Source organism: Leptodactylus fuscus, chromosome 9 (genome assembly GCF_031893055.1).
Source record: "Leptodactylus fuscus isolate aLepFus1 chromosome 9, aLepFus1.hap2, whole genome shotgun sequence".
Taxonomy (NCBI): domain Eukaryota; kingdom Metazoa; phylum Chordata; class Amphibia; order Anura; family Leptodactylidae; genus Leptodactylus; species Leptodactylus fuscus.
Genome location: NC_134273.1, coordinates 49,773,283 through 49,790,960, shown reverse-complemented (window position 1 = coordinate 49,790,960; position 17,678 = coordinate 49,773,283). Strand labels below are relative to the sequence as shown.

At 41.2% G+C, this 17,678-nt stretch overlaps 1 protein-coding gene across 2 annotated transcripts in view; it reads left to right on the top strand.

Moving 5' to 3' along the window:
* The first annotated feature begins 525 nt into the window (after positions 1 to 525).
* MYH9 (myosin heavy chain 9) overlaps positions 526 to 17,678 on the top strand; it is a 77,544-nt gene continuing 60,391 nt past the window's right edge. Inside the window, exon 1 of one of the 2 annotated variants that reach the window (XM_075286439.1) lies at positions 526 to 708. The gene's annotated coding sequence lies outside the window, so the exon portion shown is untranslated. The remainder of the gene's footprint in view (positions 709 to 17,678) is intronic. The other variant, XM_075286437.1, reaches the window with a different exon arrangement.

Genomic DNA, 17,678 nt, shown 5'->3' with positions numbered 1-17,678 from the left:
CGCTCCTAATGTCCGTGACAGATTTTGAGCGGACACTAGGAGCAGATACTACCTGTCGGGCACAGACGGTAGTGTGAACGCCCCCTTACATTCACATTATTAAGCAGTATAGATAGGATCCTTGTGATGGGACAACCCCTTTAAAGACAGATTTAGGTATCCACTGTGTAACCGTTTGGAATACTTTTCGGGCCAGTGCATTTTTTTTTTTTAAACGGTTTGTCAGATTCAAGTGTGAACCTAGAGTAGGATGAAAGGAAAAAAATCTCTCAAGTAAATTTATTACAGTTTTGCTAACACTTCAGATTTTTAAGCTGCTGATTAGAACGTTTTCTTGCAGTCAGAGATTTCCTCATTGTAGTCCATACTTTTCTACCTTCGCTCCACTTATCACAGCCTTCACTAAATAAATCATCTCACTGCAAGTCAGAAACGCGCAAAAGTATCTTATCTCTGACGAGCGATTGGACGGCTAAGGTGAACTGACCACGCCCTTTCCCGCCTGCTCATGAGCCACACCCATGTGGTAGGCGTGATCTACCGGCCACCTCCCTGGTTCAAACCTCCGCTGCCGGTGGGTGTTAGTTGGTCCCCGGCTCCTCTAGAGGTGGCCGTAAGATACGGAACGCGTTGGAAAGTTCAGCGTTAACTATTCTGAATTCCATTGTTCGTTCGTTTTTTCTCTGTTGCCGGACGACTTGCCCTCAGGTACGGTAAGCAGCTGTCTGCACACTGTTGTGTGAGTGATGAGCGCCTTTCCTGCCGCATTTATAAGTTGGGGTACAGTTTGCGGAGACCTCTTTGGACTTTCGTGTGCTGTGGTTGTCATACTTGTGTCGCTGTGACCCGTTACAGGCTCTACCTTGCTGTTGTGTGTGCAAGGTCCCGTTGTAAGTAAAGCACGCTGCAGTCTGTTGGCGATGACGAGTGGAAGTGACCACTCCTAGATGGGGCTGTCTGCGTGTCCTTTGCTGACAGCCGGAGCGCTGCAGAGCTGTGTGCAAGATACAAAGGAACCTGGTTCCTGATTCAGTCAGCTCACTTGATATCAGGGTAGAACTTTATTTCCGGGTTGCAGGCGGGTGCACAGTGGAGTCTTTCTGCTTCTGGAAGTCTCTGCTGAGTTCGGCAACTACATATTACCTGCGCGTAGTAATAAAGCGCGATCTGTGCACTGCTCTTATTACACTGCAGTTAGACGCTCGATGTCGCCAGACCCCTGTTCACATCCGCCCTTGGCTTTTACCCTAGTAAGGTCATATAATAGTATTGTCTCCCGCATAAAAACATAAACTTCATCCTGTGACGCACGTTCGTGTGCAAAAGCCACTTCCTTTAGGGTCAGTTCACACGTGAAAACCGCCTAGCTTATTTGTGCGAGGTAAAAAACCTCGAGGAGTTTTTTTGACGCTGTTTTTTGCATTCCGCGCGGTTTTTGACGAGGTTTTTGACGCGGTTTTCGCTAGCGGTTTTCGCTAGGGTTTTTTTTCCTATATGTGCTATAGAAACTGCAGGCGAAAACCGCGCGGTTTTTTGCAAAAAACCGCGCGGTTTTTGTGTGCAAAAAACCGCGCGGTTTTTTACCGCGCGGTTTTCGCCTCCCATTCACTTCTATGCAATTCTTCAGGCGTTTTCCGCCTGAAGAAAGGTCATGTCGCTTCTTCAGGCGGAAAACGCTAGGAGGAAAAAAAAAGCTAGTGGTCTACATAGACCACCATGTTAAAGGAGAGGTTTTTGAAGCGAATTCCGCTGTCAAAAACCTCCCCTTTGCCCACGTGTGAACTAGCCCTTATTGTTGAGCTTTCAAGATCGGATCTCCTCGGGACTTGTTCTGTTTTCTCACACACCTTAGGTAACTCAGAAGTGGGACGAATCCTCAAGTATCCCACACCCCCTTAGTTAGGAGAAAGGGCGTTGGTGTTAGTGCGAATGATCCGTCTTCCCAGTCACCTTTAGTGAGTGATCTTACGGAGGGCGCGTTAGAAGGCTCAGGTTTGTGGGACTGTTATCTAATAGGCTTGTACTTTCTGTGACTTCCCAAGGCAAGAAGTGATTCTGCTGAAATGTATTCTTACCTGTCTGCCCACTAATCTGTTTGAGCAGTACTGGCGTTATACAATGTTGTCTTGGTCGTTTAGTGACTGTATAATGTTACTTTATAGCCATTCTGTTTCTGGTCATAGTTGTTTCTTAGGACTATTCTTGCTCCGTTTAGTGACTTCCTCTGAGTAACTTTCATACAGAGTAAGTTGCCACACCCAACTTAGAAGTGCAGATGCCTCCAGTTACATGTATGTCTTCTCAGGCTGCATTTGTTTTTGTTACCACAAAGTAATTCTATATAATAGTTTTAATTTTGGAATCAAGTAATATATAATATTTCAGATATCTTTAGCTTTACATTTATTCAAGGAAACCAGATTTTTATTTATTGATTTTCAGGGGGGAGGGGTGGTCTTAGATATTTGTATCTAAAGTCCTTCATGCATAGTTTCCAGTCCTGTATGAGTCTTACTCTTATACACCCTGTACACATTTTACTGTCTGTAGGGTGAATCTACATAGAAAGTTTTTGTACTCTTGAATTGCAGCCTGTATACAACTCTAAAACTGCATTCCCAGTTTTGTGGGCAACTGATCTTAAACGTGATTGTGTTGATTAGTAAAAGCACTAGTATCCCCATTTGCAGTGTTCTGATGCAATCAGTGTTGGTAATGCATCAGTTCATGGGAAAGTCCCTTTAATTGCAACTTTCTTGCTTCGTTAGTGTGACTGGTCTGTTTTTCTGTCTGTAAAATAGATTTTTATATATAATTTTTTTTTGTAAGGCGTTTTATGCCTCTAACTTTTTATTTTCTGATTAACACTCCCTTGTTTTTTTTCCCAAAGTTTGTACTTTTATACTAAATTGTAATAAAAACTTGGTTGACAAACTCTCCTGTCCCCTGGTGCTCCAGTGTCTCCCATTCCTGCTGCTCCAGGGTTTTGTTTTGGTGGAAGTGACTGCTGTGGCCAAAAGGAAAGGACACAGGACCTCACAAGTGACGCCCCCCCTTAGTCTGAGTTTCCACAGAGATTTTTTGGTTAGGATTTTGAGGCGGAATCCGCCTGAAAATCCTCATCCAAAAAAACCCCCCTCACCATACAGTCCTATGGAATCCGCTTCTAATTTATTTCCGCTAACGGAAGAAAGAGACATGTCCATTCTTCAGGTGTTTTCCGCCTGAAAAAAAATCAATGCAAGTCCATGGGAGGTGGAAAATCAGCCTTGCGGACATCTGCCTGAAGACACTCCCTCCCGACTAGGCCCATTCATTTGGGCCTAATCTGGAGCGGAGTGCCGTGACTGGATGCCAGTGCACGGCATTGGCATCCAGTCGTGGCTGGTTTTTTTTGGACTGGAATCTGAGGTGGCCCCCATGTCAATTTCTGGTCCAAAATACCCCGTCAACCCGGCCTTAGACTGCTGATTGAGCTCTAGTCACGTGTGTAATTCCAGACTCTGTATTCAAAAATTGATGATTGGCTATTAAAGCATAACTTTTAATAAAATGTTAAAATTCATAAACGTTGGTAGGATGTCCATACATCCACGTGACAAAAAGGTGAGTGACACATTTCTAAAGGCAAAATAATAACCCCCAATTAAATGAGGTCTATATCTCCTAGAGAGAGTAAATAGGTGTCTTCCTCTCCTCTAGGTGTATCATTGCACTATAGTTCACATAACATCCACTATATTGACCATCACTCCCTCCATCTGAAAAGAGGGGCGAGTAAGCTATGAGCATTACATATATCAATGAAGGTTTCACATAAATAAGGCGATATAAATACATCTGGTCTCACTGCCCCAATATGGATAAATTACTGCTGACTGTAGCCAAGGCTCAATATGCTGTTGATATTCTATACCACAGATATAGATAAAACTATCCTAGATAATTTGTATGATTGTGCTGATGAAAAGGAACCAGATACCAGCACAGATGTATTGCCCTGCCACGGTATTATTATGGGTCAGCTAATGACCCTAGGTTCTGATAAACCTCAGATAATTTAAAATGCCTCACATGCAATATAATCAATGAGATAGCTAGGTAGGTATTCTGAACAAAACAATGTATTTGATGAAAAAAAATAAAGTTCAACGCGTTTCCCCTGAATAATCAGCTTCGTCAGGAGTCCTATTCTGCCTACCACAGTATATGGATAGTGGTATATGGATAGTCAAAACAAAAAAGTGCAGTAATAACTGCAGCTCCCAGTCTGGCTATGATGGTGAGCTGCTGGTACTCGTTGATGTAAAACGCCGCAACTGAACGAGTCCGATCTAATTTAGACCCAGAACTCTGATGCATGGCGCTACTGTGAGGAAGGGTGTTCCTGACTGGCTGTCAGAAATTCTCTTCTGACGGTGAAAAGCTACGGGACCGGCACAGATATCTCTTCACCCGGGGCACAGAACATGAAAGCCGAAGTGCGCTGTACTCTGCTTTCTAGCGGTATATAAAACCGCATGTGGTGAAAGGTCCTCTTTAATGGCCTGTAGCATACTTGTGTACAGTATAGTAACTTGCTATTCATTGATGCATTTAACATTACAATTTATTTTTCTTTAATGCATAGCACAAGTTACTATGTAGCTAAAGCTGTACATAATGGTTGTTAAAGATGACATTTCACTACTTCCATCAACTCTTAAGGTCTCATTCACATGACCAAGTTTCAGTTTTGAAACTTGCCAGTGTTTTGGCTGGATTTACAGGCCTCCTGGTGGGAGAGGAACTCCTAGCTTAATGGTTTTCTGCTGCTAGGAGTAAATGCCTCCTAGTGACTTACTGTTTCATAGTGATTATAGTCGATAACTATTATACTAGGAGTTCCAGTTCTAGCATAAGGGGCAGGCCATTAAATTCAGCCAATATATGGAATGAGTTTCATGGCTGAAACTGTTGTGTGAATAACTCTTTGCCTGCTTCAGTAGGCACAGCCGGGTAAGTGCAATTAAGTCCTTATTGGTGAAAGGGAAACTTGCTCCTAGCACCACCTTTGGAAGGTAACTCCCAGTGCCTGGGTTTCAGGAAAGCCCGAAGGGTATAATTTGGGAATAGCCAAGCCAGTACAACCCCTCAATAAGTAATAGGTTCCCGTTCACAGACAGCTATTCTGAGGCTTTTTCTCCTCATCAGTGCAGAGCAGGGTGCTGGCTGTGAGAGGTTTCTGCATGCATCAGAAGAGGTAATGTCCCTGTACACTCTCTCCCTAATGAGGCCTTCTGGCACTCCCCCCTCTGTAGCCCTTACCATTCCAAATCAATCATTCATGTTCCTTTAGGCTCTAAACTGTTTGTTCAGGACTACCTACATGACGGTACAGAGCCTAATGAAAATGACTACTGACTAAGGGAAAGTTCACATGGCGGAAACCTTTTCCGCTGTGTGGCTTTTTGGCGCGGCTACCCGTAACAGGATGCCCTGCATTGGCATCCCACTCCTGATTAGACCTAGGATGCCATGGCTGACTCAGCCATGGAATCTGCATGAAAAAAGGCATACTGCTTTTTTCTGAAAAAAAAAAAAAAAAATCGTGTGCAAAAAAAAAAAAAAAAGCAGCGAATGACTCCCATTGAAATGAACATACCCTAACAGCATCATTTGCTCGGGGAGGGAGGGGGAAACCCCATGAACTACGTCAGTGTGGCACTTATTTACTAATACAAAAAGGAGTTGGTGGAGGTAGTGAAAGGATCACTTTAAAGGGATTCTACCCTTAAAAAACTTTTTTTTTTTTTTTTTTTTCTAAGTAACATGTCGGAATAGCATTTAGAAAGGCTATTTGGAAGTGATTTCCGCCGCGCCGTTCGTTTGGACCGGTATGCTAATTAGTTCTCTCGCAGCGATGGGGGCATCCCCCAGCACAGGAGATGCAATGGGGGCGTCCCCATTTCTGCTCAAAAACCAACTCCAGCGCTGCCTGTCTTCTTCTGCATCCTCCCTTCCTTCTTCAGCTGGACGTCTGACACCTGCGCAGTAGGGCTTTGTTCGGCGAACTTCGCCGGCGTCCGATGTCAAGCCAAAGAAGGAAGGGGAGGATGCAGAAGAAGACAGGCGGCGCTGGAGTCGGTTTTCGAGCAGCAATGGGAACGCCCCCATCGCATCTACTGTGCTGGGGGATGCCCCCATCGCTGCGAGAGAACTAATTAGCATACCGGTACAAACCGGTATTTCAAACGAACGGCGCAGCGGAGATCACTTCCAAAGGTAGGAGACGAATAGCCTTTCTAAAGGCTATTCTGATGTCTTACCTAGGAAAAAAGTTTTTTTTTTTTTTTTTTTTTTTTTTTTTTTTTTTTTTTAATGGTAGAATCCCTTTAAATTGAAAACCTCTGATTTGGGGTGACCTATCTTATGCTGCTGCTATCGATCCTTGGGCTGCTGTTGCTTTCACTTATTAGTAAAATGAAACCCAAATGTGTGACTTCTGGCTGCATGGTTTTGCTGTTACCACATGGTCAGTAATGATACAGCTGAAATGCATCTTTCATGGATCCTGGATTGTGTGTTTTTTTGTTTTTGTTTTTTTTTTTGTTTTCTCACCCCCCCCCCCCCCTTCCTTCTCATGGTATCCTTAGTTGGATACATGTCCAATCTGTTTGAAAAGTGACTAGAGGTTTTAAACTTAAAAGGGTTTTCTGGGTGAAAAATATTGAAGGATGGGCCATTAGTATCAGGTGTGAGGGAGTTTGACTTCTGGCACCTCCATCAATTAGCTGTTTTCAGCATCTGATATACAAAGAATGGAGCAGGTACCTGCTCTTTTCTGTGTAGTGGTGAAACTGATGGATTTATGTACAGAAAGCACAAGAACGATGCACTACAATGTTCAAACTCATTAACTGGCAGGGTTCTTTTCTCACCTTTGTTCCTATTAATGCAGATGTGAAATTCATGACAAACTTCATGTTTCTTTACTCTTGAAAGAGAAGAGTCCTGGATGTTGAGCATTTTTCTTACTGTCAGAAAAGTTCAAAAAAATGGAAAAAATGCTTACTATGACTGAGAGCAATGGACATTAATGATTCTCTGAACCTGCCTTTAAAAGAGGCTGACTGGTCTGCTGGGATAGAGGGCTCTGCCTGCCAAGGCTTAAAATCTAGCATGTATGGAGTGACCCCTTTAGGCTGAAGCCCCACATTGCGCAAATGCAGCTTTTTTTTTTTTTTGCAGATTGTGTTTTTTGAACCAAAGCCATTAGTGGATTGAGCAGAAGGGTTAAGTATAAGAACTTCCTGTATATCTCCCACTCCTTTTGTAGCCACTCCTGACTTTGGCTCAAAAAAACCACAACAAAATCTGCAACAAAAAAAGCTGTGTTTCTGCAATGTGGGGCCTTGGGGTAAGTTCAGGGATAGGGAACCTTGGCACTTGAGCTGCTGTGAAACTACAACTCCCAACAAGCTCTATTCACTTCCATGGGAAGTCCAAGAACAGCAGAGCAAATATGCATGCTGGGAATTGTAGTTTTGCAACAGCTGGAGAGCCAAGGTTCCCTACCCCTGATCTAGATTCTTCCTCCCATTGTTTGCAATAGGAGTCAGAGATCGCAGCAGGAAGCTGAAAAATAAGCATCCTGCTCGTTCTTTCTGCATATTCCCCGGCTCGAGACTTCCTTCTGATAGACCCATTCTTCTGCCCTGCATTGGCATCATGTGACAGGTGGCCAGGAAATTAAGTCATTTATTATCAGTTGAACTTGCCCATACTCTCTGGAGCCTTGAGGTCAACAGTGTCCCCCAGCAGCAGTTCTGGGAAATGGTCAATCAACTTACCGTATATACTCGAATATAAGCCGAGACCCCTAATTTTTCTACAAAATGTGAAAACTTATTGACTCTAGTATAAGCCTAGGGGGGTGAAATGCAGAAGATACTGGAAAATTTAAAAAAATAAAATGGTCTGAGTTTTTGGGTGCAGTAGTGGCTGGGTGCTGGGGAAGGGGTGTTTTTGTTTTTCTGTCTGTCCCTTCCCTGAGCTTGAGGACTGAGTTTTGTGGGTTTTTTTTTTTTGTTTTTTTTTCTCCCCCCCCCCCCCCCCCCCACTTGGAATTCAGCCTGGCTGAATATAGGGTATCTGCAGCGCTCCTGTTAACCCCTGCAGACATCCTATATTCAGTAGACCGGGCACTTTCAGACACAGGGATACCTAATGTGTATTTTTTTCACAGTAATTTTCTAATTCTATATGTATTCCAGGGAAAGGAGTGACTTAGAACATTTTGTTTTTTAAAGCTTTTTTTTTTTTTTTTTTTTTTCACTATTTTATGGGAGATTCTATACATTACTATTGCGGCTGGTCATAACCCCCCCCCCCTCCCCCCATAAAAAAAAATAAAAAAAATTTAGGCTTATACTTGAGTGTATATATGTTAGTAAAACTAGAAGTTAGCAAATACACCATTTAAAGGGGTATTCCCATGTACATAATCATATCTATATTTGTAGATAATTAAGTTAAACATTTTTGCAAGTATAAGTAATTAAAAATTCTGCAGAGTTTTAAAGATTTTCTCTAACTTTCTTAGTGGTGACAGTCTGTTATCTTGATCGTTGCCATGGATACGACCACTAATGCAGAAACTTTCTATGGTCGGGGACTTGTCAGGAACCCAGTTATGATTTTTCTTATTGTACCTGGGATATCAGGCAGAGACACTACATGTATAAGAAGATATCCCGGCCACAATGAAGAAATCATGACTGACCTTAGAAAGTTTCTGCATTGGTGGTAGTATCCATGGCAACCGATCAAGATAAAGATTTTCTCTAACTCTCTTAGTGGTGACAGTCTCGCCACTAAGAAAGTTAGAGAAAATCTTTAAAACTCTGCAGAATTTTTAATTACTTACATTTGCAAAAATGTTTAACTTTTAATCTACAAATTAAAAAATTATGTAGATCGGAATACCCCTTTAAGCCAGATCCTTGAAACCAGTTAAAAGGAACCCACAGTAAATTCTAAATCTCTTATAGTGTGTTTTATTAGTGCTCATGTCTGTTGTTCTGATGATTAACCCCTTCCCACCGCAGGCATTTTTTGACTTTCGTTTTTGACTCTTCTCCCCTTCCAAACCCCATAACCTATTTATAATTACGTTCTGAGTTATATGAGGCCTTAATGTTTGCAGGACAATTTTTTTTTTTTTTTTTTTTTTCTTCATGATGCTACCATTAAATTCTGTACAATGTATTAGGAAACTGGAAAAAAAAAAAATCTGGAAGGGGTGGATCTGAAGAGAGTGCATTTGTGCAACTTTCTTATGGGTTTCGTTTTTATGGCATTCACTGTGCAGCCAAAATGACGTTATCTGTTTTCTATGTTTTGGTATTATTCTGGGGAAACCAAATTTTTTTTTTTTTTTTTTTTTTTTTTTTTTTTTTTTTTTTAATGTAGATGGTGAGCCTCATATAGGGCTCACCATGTACATTTTTCCCGATCAGTATGTCTTTGAAAGGGATACCAAATTTATATACCATATATACTTAAGTATAAGCTGAGTCCACTAGTTTTACCACAAAATATTGGGAAAACTTATTGACTCGAGTATAAGCCTGGGGGGGAGGGGGGAATCCACCATTGCAGATAGTCTGGTCATTTGCATTACAGCTTAGTAACTCCATGTGCCTCATAGTAATAGCAGTTAACCCCATCATCTCCCTCACATTAAGCCCCTGTGTGCCTCACATAAGTTACTAATATGTGGGACATATGGAGGTAATAATTAGGCATCTTCATAATTGAGGTCCTTTATTAGTACCCCCATGTGTCTCGCATATTAGTAACACTTATATGGGGCACACAGGGGTTAATATGAGGGACATGATGGGGTTAACTGCTATTAATGTGAGGCACATGGAGTTACTGAAACTAAATTAATAACCCTAAATGCCTGACATTACTAGGAATAGTAACCCTAACAGGTAACGGTTTGTTTTACTTTCACTTTACTGTAGCTTTCTCTCCTCGATACAACAGACAACTTCTAGAAGACAAAATTAATCCTTCACATAATAGCCATTGACATCAGTCACGTGACCTACATGACAAGTCAATCACAGAGCAGTAGCACTAAAGGACCTTCCCCTTCCTTTAATTTATTCAGGTCCTTGCAGGTCTCTATGCTCTGTGGACCCTGACTTGAGTATAAGCCGAGGAGGGCTTTTTCAGCTTAAAAACTGTGCTGAAAAGCTTATACTCAAGTATATACGGTAGTTTTAATCAATTATACCTATAGAAATGCTGGTGCTTTCTGAATTTGGTATAAAAGGGGCAGAAAGTCTGTAGAGGAAAACCCTGCATATTTTCTGTGAAAAACTATGCAGGAAAAAATGCCATGCATTATGGTGTAGTCTAGCAATTTGCTTCGTGTAACCTGATGCTAGGTTCACACCTGCGTTCGGCACTCTGTTCTGTGGTTTCTGTCTTCTGCATACAAGACGACCGAAACCACAGGCCGTGAGCGGCGGTCCGCTGCAAAACCGTTTTTTAAATCCAGACACAGAGTACTGCATGTCCGACTGTGTCCGGATTTTAAAAAAAAAACCGGTTTTGCGGCGGAGAGCATAAAACGCTCACCGCTGCTCACAGCCGAACAGCTTTCTCACCCATTCTCACTCCTGCCTCTGTTTTGTGCAGGAAACCTGCAGAACGGAGACCGGGCGCAGATGTGAACGAGCCCTGATCCTAAGGGTTCCTTCAGTAACTTTTTTTTCCTTTTTGCAAGTTTTTTTTTTTCTCTCTCCATTTTGTATTGGGGCCTTATTTTGTGTATTTACCAAAGTGAAGAAAATGCCACATCATGTTGTAGAAAAGTTAAATTTTATGTTACAGCTTTTGCAGTGGACTTTTTGAGCCAAATTCAAATTGCATTAAGTAGAAACATAAGTGCTTTATTTTTTCCCATTCATTTTGAATCAATTCTTGGCTTTGGCTCAAAAAAGCTTACAGCAAAATCTGCACTGGCAAATGCAGCTATTCTGCAGCTTGCAGTCTGCATTCAGTGTGTCTTATGTTTGCCTATTGGTTTATGAAAAAATGTATAGATAACTGCAGGGAAGTAAGGCCTGGGGTTGCCATTAATATTCCATAATTGCTCATTTTAATTACATATCAGTTACACAATGCAAACAAAATTACTGTTACTGATCAGCTTTCTATGGGTAATACATGTGATTGCAAAATCTAAACCTGAGGGAAGTAATCAGTTTGCTTTTGGAGGGATTTGCTTCATTTGTCATGACATAGGAATGTCAAGAATGCAGTAGTAAGGGTATAACCAGAGTCTTTTTCTTGACTAAATCTTGATATAGCTAATCTCTAGGGCATGCTGCCGTGAAGCTTTTCTAGATGTGTAATTCTAGGTGACCTCTAGCCCTTATTGCATTGGCGAGATTATACTTAGGATAAGGATAGGTGAATTTTCATGTAAAGTTGAAATAACATTATATATATATATATATATATATATATATATATATATATATATATGCAATCATACCAGTTTGTCTGCTGGTAATAATCATACAGTGGCTGCAGCACGTTTTACTTTTGTCTTCCAGTGGACTTGTTCAATAAGCAGCAGTCTGTGTAATTCTGCAAGGAATAACTGTATAATAGCAGTCTAATAGTTGAGAACAGCCTGTTACCATCACATAGGAGATCCAGAAATACTGAAATGCAATCATAGGGCAAATACATGTGCAGGCACAATCCAGGTAAACAGATCCCTGACACAGGAAAAGGGGCAATCCTGAGCAGTCTGGAAAGTTGTGTGCTGCCTGTAAATACTGTAATATCCCATTTGTAGAGATTCAGAAATTGCAGCCAGATACAAATGCATAGAAGACTTCTTGCTTTATAAGGCCTGGTCCCCAAGCAGACTCCATGAATGGAATACTGAACGCAGATGGTACCGGGCCTTAGCTGTGAGATGCTGAATGTTCATTTCTGTGTGAGAAGCAACAAAGAGTTTGCAGATGTGTGAGGAGAATCAGCCCCACATCTACATTCAGAAAAGAGCCTTGCCTCTACTCACTGTGAAGCAGTCTTGCAGCTATGGATGGGACTTCCCTAGTAAAGGATGGAACTGAAACTCCTAGTTGCAGGATCTCTAGAGACTTTACTCAGGCAGAAAGAAGGAATTTTTTTGAAGTGCATTACATTTTGGTCCAGAATCTTGTGATCTATAATTAAGACTAAGTTGTCTGAAGACTGGTAGCATTTAAACTTTGTACACGCAAATTTTGTTTAAACTGACTTGGATTAAATACTTTCTCCAACGGATTCGCGCTACCTTTTTTTTTTTTTTTTTTTTTTTTTTTTTGTATACTTTACACAGATGTGAATAGAGCCAAACACTGATAAAATAAAAAACAAACAAACCACAAGTAAATAACGCAGGTCTGTAATAGCACCTACAGGTATATTGTGTTCTTTTAGTTTATCAAGATTTAAATGCACCCTCCCTGGGCACTGTCACTCAGCACTTAGCCACTATTCATTGTAAGGCTGAGGCTCCATTTTGCAGAAATGCAGCTTTTTGTGTTGCAGACTTTGCTGTGTTTTTTTGAGCCAAAGCCAAGAATGGTTACAAGAGGAATGGGAAATGTATATGACGCTCTTACACTTCTCTCTTCTACTCAATCCACTTCTGGCTTTGGATCAAAAACCGCAGCAAAATCTGCAATGAAAAAAAACTGCGATGTGGGCCTCAGCCTAAAGGGCTATCGGCTTCCATCTCATGTACTGTATGGATTGGACGCAGCCCTAAGCCATTTGATCCATGTTGGTTAAGGGGGAGGGGGGCTGGCTGCTGGTTCCACCAATCTGATTTTGTGTTTATATATATATATATATATATATATATATATATATATATATATATATATATATATATATATAAATTTATTTTTTTTTTAATTCTAATCTTTCTCTAGAGCATATATATTAAAAATAAATTGAAACACATGGACTTTAGGTATCACTGTGTCCAATAATACCGAGTTTACAAACTTAGACATAATGTTTCCCAAATGGTAAAAACATTTTAGTGTGTGTATGTGTGTATATATATATATATATATATATATATATATATATATATATAATATTTGAAGTCTAGGTCTTATAACAGACAGTAACTGATAGCCATCGGTTACTGTCCGTTATTGTGTCTGTCTTCTGCCCATGATCGAGAATCCCAATAAAAAGGTCACTATAGAGTGTCTTCCCCCCCCCCCCCCAATCATTCAATAATTGCCTATGGTGGAAAGGGGGTTAAGATTTAACAGCGATGTGATAATATATTGTTAGGCTTATTAACCCCTGTTTTATCACAGTGTGGGCTCACACTACAATTGTTTGATGTCAATGTCTGACCCTCAATGAGAGCACTAGCCATGTTCTTTACATTGGGAACTGATGCAGATTGGGGGTCTCTGAATCTACTACCATTAAAGGGGCTCTATCAGCAACATTTTGCTGTATGAGCCCCACATATGTGTGAATAGCCTTTAAAAAGGCTGTTCAGGCACTGCTAATGTTATTTTAACCCCCTGTCCCGTTTTAAAATAAAGCTACAAAAACATATATGTAAATCATACCTGAACATGAGCGGTGATTCACGATCCGACATCCTCTTCTGGCACGCCTACCTCTTCTTTCTTATTGCAGCGACGCCCTCTGGTCCTGGCTCTTCCACGTCTTCAGCGCCCTCCTCTTCCGGCGTGATGGCTTCAAATCCTGCGCCTGCATAGTGGTGGTTCCTTCCAGAGCGCTACTGCGCAGGCTTCGGCGCCATTTTTTAGCAATGGCAGTTTGCGAGCGTACTGCGCATGCTAATCGGGACACAATGATTTTGCGTTGTTTTCCATGACTTATAACAAGGTCAGGTGGGTGTTCACTCAAACTAGTGCATGATGGGATTGGTGCCATCAGTGAGTGCGATATGATTGTGACTATAGCTCCTCCTCACTGCCACATCTAAGGGGTGTGATGGTTTCTGCCCCACCATTAGCACTCCTGCAATGTGATTGATTCCAAATGGTTATAACAGGGTGCTTAATATAAGCCCCCAACCCACCAGCTGAGTCAGATAATTTAAATATCACAGCAACTGCTGCTAATGTGTTACAGCTGATTTCAGTAAGCAAAATAATTATGTACTTATTTTTGCACTATATTTTGGTGTCCATATGACTTCTGAGGGGTTTTTTTTGTCCCTATATTCAAAGACAAAAGAATAAAGGTATCTTATGGTGAATAATTAAAGGGGTTGTCCATGTTCTTGCAAATACTGAGACATATATATGTATAATAGAGTTGCACAATTATCCTATATTCTCTGTATCAATTCCTTATGGTGGCTTACATCTCTGCTTGCTGTCATTTTTTTTTTTTTTTTTTCCATTTTCTTCAGTGGATAAAAATCAGTCTGTGTGAGATGTACACATAGGTGCACAGCTTGTTATATTCTCAACACAGTAATCCGACATCTGCCTGGTAGTGAGCTGTGCACCTGTGGTCATCACGTGACCATGGATTCATTGTCTCCTGGAAGTAAGCAAAATAAATGTCAGCTGAGAGCTAGAAACCTGTGAGAAATTGATATAGGAAAATTGTATAACTTTTTAAAAAAATTTTTTTTATATATTATACAAACTAACAATTTGCCTTTAAGGGCCTGTGCACACGTAGTAAACGCGCGCTCATTTTTGCATAATACACGTGTAAAAATCAGACTCCCATTGACTTCAATTACATTTTTTACATGTGTTTAAAAAAAAAAAAAAAAAAGCGCCAAGCACTTTTTGTGCGTTTTTTACTAGTGTAAAAAATGTCATTGAAGTCAATGGGAGTCTGATTTTACACATGTATTCTTTACACGTGTATTATGCAAAAATGAGCGCGCGTTTACTCTGTGTGCACGGGCCCTAACATTGGTCTGGAACTGTGCAACCTCTTTAATAACAGTCGGAAAATTGCAGTTTTGCAGGGTTTTTAAACTCGCCCAGGAAAGGTTAATTAATCTGTAAGGTATGATTCCTAAAATGGTGACCTTAGATTTATAATTGGGAGGAGCAGCATGTTATGTTAAAGCTTTTGTATAGTTGAAAAACTGTTGTCGAATGCCAAGCCCTGAGGCTGGATTTACTCAGTGCTTTTTTTTTTTTTTCTCAAGGCATGCAGTTATTGTAATGCCTAGCACATCTTATGAAGTGTCTCACCTGCATGGCAGTGACCAGTATACTAGAGGTTTTCAAGATGTTGACACAATCTTGAAACACAGTAGTTCATCCAAATAATGCATACAATAAACTGTTCTGTTTTCAAACAAAAGACAAGAGGAGAAGGAAGTTATAACAAGTTGCAGGTGAAGTATACTAAGGGCTCGTTCACGCGGGGAGCCGCGTCACTCTCGGGTCAAAACCCGCCTTCCACGATCGTCGCGGCTTCCCCCTCTGGAGTCGGCTCAAATGAATGAGCAGACTCCGGAGAATGCTGCTGCCAGGTGGAATCCGCCTGAAGAAAGGACAGCTTGCTTCTTTATTCTGCTAGCGGCAACATGCCGCTAGTGGTCTCCATAGACCACCATTGTATGGAAGCAGAATTCCCCTGAAAATCTGCCATCAAAATCCGCCTCCTTGCCCCTGTGTGAGCTAGCCCTAAAGGTTTTCAATTCGCACAACTGTATGCCAAAAGCCAGTATGTAAAACCAGACTCACATGAGCTGTTCCTTACTGCAGCTCTTTATGTATTTTTGTAGGTTTTTTTTTTTTTTGCTCTGTTCACACAACCCGCTGCAAAAAGATGCGCAAATGTTTAATAGCAGTTATTCTAATAGTACTATGCATCTCACTTGTATGGTAACGATCTCTAAACTCTGACGTAATCCCCTTCCTGCCACGGCCATTTTTGTTTTGACTCCCTGCCCAACCCCCTGCTCAGAGCGCTATGTGCATTTTATTTTTGCAGAACCAATTGTAATGGTACCACTTAATATTCCATATGATGCACTGCAAATTTTTTTTAAAAAAATCAGAATGTGGTGTACAATCCCTCCCCCCCCCTGCGTAGCACTCCTTCACAGCGGCTAGCTTTGTGGGACCTTAGTCTGAAGGTGTTGCTCTGTATAGTCAGTAGATTGCTCAAAAATAAATTGAGATGAACTTAATATACTGGGTAATAGAATCCAGACACCTGAAAAAGTTTTGGAGTTCTCTTCTAGGGTGTCTGTTAGTAACTCATAAGCTACCAATCAAGAAAAGTACAGGGTCGAGACACAACATGCTTATCTGCGGGTTGTCCCTGTTTTAGGCCGTCAAATAAAAATTTGATCAGTGGAGGGCCAACAACCAGCCCAGACAGTGCACCAAGCTGTAGGTGGCTGTTTCCAATACCTGAACTGTATACAAAACATGGAGCCTGAAGCAGTTGGTCATCTTCCTTCTCTATGCTGTGTGTATAGTACAGGTTTCAGAAGTGGCCTTCTACAATTTAACTCAAATACAAATTATAGGGTGTCTTGTTTTAATAAGCTTGTGATTCATTCAAGTTGAAATCAGAGCTGGGTGACTCATTTTTATTTTATTTTTTTTTTAAAGGAGCCCTATCATTGGGAAAAGTCATTTTTAACTAATCACATCCTTGCATAGCCTTTAGAAAGGCTATTTCACACCTACCTTTAGTATGTAGATTGCCTCAGTGGTTTCTGAATAAGTCTGTTTTTATTCATATGCTAATTAGACTGTATCATGTATAGATGTATCATGCACCCCCTTTGCTATTGCTTCCTATGGGAGGCTTCTGCTGCTGATGATTGATTACTCAGCTTCCTGTTTGCAGAGACACATAGGAGATAATAGCAGAGACGAGTGCTACTGGGAACTTCCTGTGCTGGCTGGAAACTCATTAGCATATGAATAAAAACAGACTAGTCAGAAACCACTGAGGAAATCTACATACTAAAGATACCCTGTTTCCCCGAAAATAAGTCATCCTCTAAAAGTAAGACATAGCAGAGGTTTTGGTGAATTGCCTAATATAAGGCACCCCCCGAAAGTAAGACATCTCCCCCCCAATAATCTTTCTGCACAAAGATTGTATGAAGAAAAACATTGCAGCCGGCTGAACACTGTGTGCGATGTTCCGTGGCTGCTGACACCGCTGCGAAATGTTGTATCCACTGTTCCTGCTGCTGTAGGATGAGATGGGAGATGCCCGCTGTGCATACAGTAAGCATCGTATGCAGCAGAGGTCCACTCTCCCAGATCATTCCTCAACAGCAGAAACTGTGGATACAACGTGCAGTATCACAGAAGCAGCCGGCTTTCCTGTGCACACAGAGCACCGCACACAGCGTTCGGCCGGCTGCAATGTTTTTCTTCATACAGTCTTTGCGCAGCAAGCACATCTCAGCGTAGCGCAGTGGTGGCAGCAGGACACAAAAATAAAATAAGACATCCCCTGAAAATAAGACATAGCATATCTTTAGGACCAAAATTTAATATAAGACACTGTCTTATTTTTGGGGAAACACGGTAGGTGTGAATTAGCCTTTCTAAAGGCTATGCAAGGATGTGATTAGATAAAAAGTGACTGATGGAGCCCTTTAAAAACTT